We start from the raw sequence: 6740 nt of genomic DNA on the forward strand, positions 1-6740 counted from the left end.
AGCTGGTGGTTGAGCCATACGAATGAAGTGGTCAACTACTTCCACAGGCACTTTCTCCCTTGGCAGCGGTGGCGGTTTCGGTCCAAAATGGGTGTCGACTTCTGCCTGCACTATGGCATTGGTTTGCTCCTCGGTCCTGTCGTAAGCCCTCACAGGAAGAGGAGTACTGAGGTTTGGACCATATTTATATCGCTTGCCTCCGCCTGTACTTCCTGTACTATCACCTCGACTCATACCGCTACGCACCATAGCTGCGGGGTGTCTCTTCTGTGATTGCTGAGGCGGCGGAGATGGCTGACAGTGCTGTGTTGGACGAGGAGGAGTGGCCTGAAGCTGTGCCGGACTTGGAGGAGGAGTGGCCTGAGGGTGTGCCGGACTTGGAGGAGGAGTGGACGTCTGACGCTGTGTCGGACTTGGAGGAGGAGTGGCCTGACACTTTGCCGGACTTGGAGGAGGAGGAGTGGCCTCACGCGTTGGTGGACTTGGAGGAGCGGGACTCTGCTGACTCGGTGACGGACTTCGATGAGGAGTCAGGTGACGCGGTGTCGGTGGCCTTCGAAAGATGATGCAATCCTTTCTCCATAGGATGACACGATGTATGGCCTCTCCCAATGTGTGCTCGTTGTCACCTCCAGGAATGTCAAGCTGTAGCTCCGAATATGGGTCCACCACCTCATCAACCAAGACACGAGCATAGCCCGCTGGAATCGAGTTGCAATGGAAGGTTGCCTCGGGGGAATTTGAAAAAGCAACGGCGTCCGCCACCTTCATGGATATGTTCTTCATTTTGAAGTGTAGCTCGCAGTTAGTGTTCTCCGTGATGTCATCCACGGGGTATCTATCCAGCACTACTGCGTCGCCCGGGGCGGAACCCACGCTGCTTCTCGGCATGGATGGGGCGGTGGTATCCAATGCTGGATCATCCGCTAGCTGCTGCAGCTGCTGAGACCCCCTTTGCTGGCTAAGTGAGTCGATCTGCTCCTGCTGCCGCTGGAATTTAGCTGCCAATTCTGCTTGACTTGCTTCTAGGCCTTGAAGGCGTTCATAGTCCCGCTTCCTCTGCTCCTCCTCCATCTTCCTCTTCTTCTCCTCCGCAATCTTCTTTCTCGCATGGGTTCTGTAGTCGGCGTTCCAGTCCGAAAACCCCTCATACCACGGAATAGCGCCCTTGCCTTGTGTTCTTCCCGGGTGTTCAGGATTTCCCAGGGCACGCGTAAGCTCGTCGTTCTCTCTGTTGGGCTGGAACACCCCCGATCGAGCCTCTTCTATTGCAACAAGTAGTGCATCGTCGGCTCCGTTCAGACATGCCTTCGTCGAAACATTGCCTGTCTTCGGGTCCAACTCCCCCCCATGCGCATAGAACCAAGTCCTACACCTGGGGGGGGATCTCTTAGTAACCGGAGTGACACTTGCATCCTCCATATCTTTCTCAGACTTATCCCACTTAGGCATTGCCACCGCGTAGCCACCTGGCCCTAGCTTATGGAACTTATCCTTTTTTTCAGCATTCTTCTTGTTTATTCTCGACCGTTCCTTAGCTAATTCTGAATCCTTGAATTTCACGAAATCGTCCCAATGAGCACTTTGATTCTCTAGTATCCCCTCGAATACTGGAGTCTTCCTTCCTCCCTTAACGTACTTTTCCCACGTCATTCTTGTGGTTCTTGAATGCAACCGCCATCTTCCTAAAAGCAGCGTTCTTGAATTTCCGCACATTTGCTTCTGTGAAAATGATCTGGTAGGGTGAAATGTTCCATGAGAGTATCCCAAAGCAGATTTTTTTGATTCTTGTCGACAAAAGTAACATCTGGACGTGGATTTGCTGGCTTTCTCCATTCTTGAAGGGAGATCGGGAGTTGGTCCTTCACAAGAACTCCGCACTGACGAACAAACTTGTCCGCAATCTTCTTAGGCGCTAATGGTTCGCCATTAGGTTTGAATGCCTCAATATTGTACTTTACGCCCTCCTTCAACTTTTTGTTCGGGCCTCGTTTCGTCCTTTTGCCTGAAGATTTGCTCGATCCGGATGGCTGAAAGAAGAAAGATCGATTCGTTAATATATCTTCAACTCATTTAAAACATGCGATGATCACCAGATTCCTGCTTATATAAATATATATACCTCGCCGGTGTTTGTTGTTTCAGGATCAACATGTTCTTCGTCGTAGTTCATGACTTCATCTTCTCGGTCGTCGCGATCGAATATCATATCACCCTCTCCGGTGTTGTTTAGAAATTCGGAGCCGTCAAAATCTTCTTCATTCTGATCATCATCTGGCCCGCGTATGATATCGAACATGGTCTGTTCTCTCTCTCTGTCGGTATTGTCCGCCATAGCTTTTATTTAACTATGCCAAAAGAAATATAAAACAATTTAGTATAATCTCGAATAATAGATATAATCTCGAATACATCGTCTCGAATAATAGATATAATCTCGAATACATCATCTCGAATAATAGATATATTGTCAAAGTATGAAGGGAATATTGAATGTGCCAGTAAGTCAATTTTGCTTACCACCCCAGAAGGAAGAAGGATCAAGTATGTATCACAGCATGTGCCAAAGAGGACTCAAGTAAATTGTTTAACAGGAGTTGTGCAGGAGGAACTACCAGTGGTGAAGGATTTCCCAGATGTATTTCCAGAGGAATTGCCAGGCATGCCACCGGATAGAGATATTGACTTTTTGATTGAGCTTTTGCCAGGCACAGGGCCAATATCAAAGAGACCATATAGGATGCCCGCAAAGGATTTGGTGGAGATTAAGAAGCAGATTAAGGAGTTACTAGATAAAGGATATATTCGCCCAAGTTCATCACCTTGGGGATCGTCAGTACTTCTAGTGGAAAAGAAGGATGGATTGTTAAGGATGGTTGTTGATTACCGAGGATTGAATGAAGTAACCATCAAGAACAAGTACCCACTACCGATGATCAATGATCTGTTTGATCGATTGCAAGGAGCTAAGGTATTTTCCAAGATCGATCTGCGATCAGGATACTGCCAGTTGAAGATTCGAGAACAGGATATACCTAAGACGGCTTTTACCACCAGGTATGGGCTGTACGAGTATACCGTTATGTCATTTGGTCTGACTAACGCACCTGCATATTTCATGAACATGATGAACAAGGTGTTTATGGAGTTTCTGGATAAGTTCGTTGTAGTGTTCATTGATGATATCCTGGTTTACTCAAAGAACGAAGAGGAGCATAAGGAGCATTTGCGTTTGGTACTTGGAAAGCTCAGAGAACATCAATTATATGCCAAGTTTAGCAAATGTGAGTTTTGGTTGAAGGAAGTTGGATTTCTCGGACATGTTATATCAGGAGAAGGTATAGCAGTAGATCCCACTAAAGTTGATACCGTGACCAATTGGTAAGCGCCAACAATAGTTGGAGAGATCCGGAGTTTTCTTGGACTCGCAGGATACTACCGGAGATTCATTGAGAATTTCTCAAAGATTGCGAAGCCTATGACGGAGTTGTTGAAGAAGGATACCAAGTTCATATGGACTGAGGAACGTGAGGCCAGTTTCCAGGAGTTGAAGAAACGCTTGGTTACATCACCTATGTTGATTTTGCCAGATCAAACCAAGGATTATGAGGTGTATTGCGACGCTTCACGTCGAGGACTTGGAGCAGTGCTTATGCAGGAAGGAAGATTTGTTTCCTATTCCTCATGACAGCTTAAGCCTCATGAGTTGAATTATGCTACGCATGATTTGGAGTTAGCAGCCGTAGTGCATGCATTGAAAACCTGGAGACATTTTCTCATTGGAAACCATTGTGAGGTGTACACGGATCACAAGAGTTTGAAGTATATTTTCACGCAGAAAGAGTTGAATCTCAGGCAAAGAAGATGGTTGGAGCTCATCAAGGATTATGATATGAGATTACATTATCACCCCGGAAAGGCTAACGTAGTAGCTGACGCGTTGAGCCGTAAAAGCCATGTCAACACCTTAATGACGGGAGATTTACCAAGGGAGTTAACTGAAAATCTTCGTGAGCTATGTTTGGAGATAGTTCCGAGAGGCTATGTAGCAGCATTGGAGATTCAGTCTACCTTGATGGATAAGATCAGAGAAGCTCAAAGGACTGACAAGGAGATTGCCTCTATTAAGGAGAAAATGAGCAAAGGAAAAGCTAAGGGATTTCGTGAGGATGAGCACGATACCCTATGTTTTGTAGATCGTGTTTATGTGCCTAATGATTCGGAGATCAGGAAGTTAATTCTGCAAGAGGCACATGATTCACCATATTTGATTCACCCAGGAAATACCAAGATGTATTTGGATTTTAAGGATACTTTCTGGTGGACCGTAATGAAGAAGGATATTGCGGAGTATGTAGCAGTTTGTGATGTATGTCAGAGAGTAAAGGCAGAGCATCAGAAGCCAGCAGGATTGCTACAGCCATTGCCGATACCCGAATGGAAGTGGGATAAGTTAGGCATGGATTTTATTACAGGTTTACCCAGAACTCGTTCAGGCTATGACTTAATTTGGGTTGTAGTCGATCATTTGACAAAGGTAGCTCATTTCATTCCAGTGAAGACTACCTATACCAGTGCGAAGTTGGCAAAGATATACATGACCAGAATCATATGTCTGCATGGAGTTCCAAAGAGCATTGTATCAGATAGAGGAACCCAATTCACCTCAAAGTTCTGGAATCAGTTACATGAAACTTTGGGTACCAGACTAGAGTTTAGTACAGCTTTCCATCCGCAGACAGATGGACAGACCGAGAGAGTGAATCAGATTTTGGAGGACATGTTAAGAGCTTGTGCGCTAGATTATGAATCTAGTTGGGACGAGAATTTGCCATATGCAGAGTTCTCTTACAACAACAGTTATCAATCCAGTTTGAAGATGGCCCCTTTCAAAGCCTTGTATGGAAGGAGGTGCAGGACCCCATTGTCTTGGGATGAAGTTGGAGACTGTCAGTTGTTTGGACCGGATCTGATTAAGGAGTCTGAACAGAAAGTGAAATTGATTTGCGACAGGCTCAGGGTAGCCCAGTCCAGGCAGAAGAGCTACGCGGATTCAAAACGCAAGGAGACAGTTTACGAAGTTGGAGACCGAGTTTATCTTCGAGTATCACCACTTCGAGGAGTTAAGCGCTTTGGAGTTAAGGGAAAATTAGCGCCACGTTTTGTAGGCCCATACAAAGTTTTGGAACGTATGGGAGAAGTAGCCTATAAGTTGGAATTGCCCGAAGGATTATCAGGAGTTCACGACGTGTTCCACGTTTCCCAGCTGAAGAAGTGCCACGCAGAGATGGCTGACATACCGCTGATAGATATAGTGCCGCTGGAAGCAATTCAGTTGGACAGTGATTTGACCTATGAGGAGAAACCAGTCAAGATTCTAGAGTGTGCCAGTCGAGTCACCCGCAGCAAGGTTATCAAGTTTTGCAAAGTTCAGAAGAGCCACCGCATGGAGGATGAAGCCACCTGGGAACGAGAGGAAGAATTGTTGAAGGACCACCCTCACCTATTTTCTAGCCAACCCGAATCTCGAGGGCGAGTTTCATTTTAAGGGGGTAGGTTTGTAACATCCCAGATTTTTCAATTTGGAATGTTATACAATAGATCATCATTGCATATCATATTTTATTGCTTTTGGTGGATCCTAGAAATTCTACGCAACTCAAGGACCCTCGGAGAGAGTTGGGGATTTCGTTATTTTCATATTTGAGTTTTCTCAAATTTTTGAAAAAATGGGATCATTTGATTTTATTTATTTTATCTTCAATTATTTCTATTATCAAAATATGAGAGAGGGAATAAAATGACTTTCCCAAAAACAAAGAAATATTGAGGATTTAATAAAAAAAATCAAATAAGGTTTTATTTTGGTTTTATTTGCTATTTTATTTGAATTTAGGAAAAATTGCACATTTTCAAAAATTGCATTTAGAGCCAAAAAAATGTTCATCATGTTCTAAATATTTTATTTAGACAGAGAAAATTTGTTTTGGCATTTTTAGATTTTTATTTATTTTTCCTAGAATATTTTTAGGCGCAACGAAATTGTTTTTTTTTAAACCCACGCCCGACTAGGCCAAGGGCCCAGTCAAGCCAGGCCGGCCCAGCCGCCGCCGCCGCCTTCCCCGCCGGACTCGAGGAGAAGTCCGAGCCGGAGCCGGCTTGCGCCGCCGACCCCCTCCCCAAGTTAGCCACCCCCTCCTTTAAATAACCACCCCGGGGGCCCCTGGAGCCGTAGCCGCCGCCGCTGCCCCGCATCCCCGCCGCCGCACATCGCCTGCCGCCGCCCCGCGTCGCTGTTGCCGCCGCCCCGCCACCCCACATAGCCGCTGACCCGCCAGAGCCATGCCGGACCGAGTCGAGGTAGCCCCCCCGCCGCCCGGTTTTCTGAGAAAAACCGATCCGGTTTTTTTTAAAACCCTAGTTTTCTTTTTTTTAAATTGATCGGTTTTCTCCGGTTTATTTATTAAGCGAGCGCCCGCTCGTCCGTTCGTTTTAACGAATGCGTTTTTCGTTTAGTTTCTGTTAACGAACGTTCGTTCGTTAACCATTCGTCGTTTTTCTTTTTCTCAGATTAAATCCGCGGTTTTTCTGATCGCGATCTCTGATCCGATGTTCGTTCTAGTTTAACTTTTCGTTCGTTTATCGGAATCAGGCGATTCAAGCACCTGGAGTTTCGTCTTGAAACCCTCTTTCAGTTTAGCCAACTCAAAAAAGTTTTTGCCACAGTAAATATTGCCCTA

This window comes from Triticum urartu, chromosome 2 (assembly GCF_003073215.2).
Source record: "Triticum urartu cultivar G1812 chromosome 2, Tu2.1, whole genome shotgun sequence".
NCBI classification, from domain to species: Eukaryota; Viridiplantae; Streptophyta; class Magnoliopsida; order Poales; family Poaceae; genus Triticum; species Triticum urartu.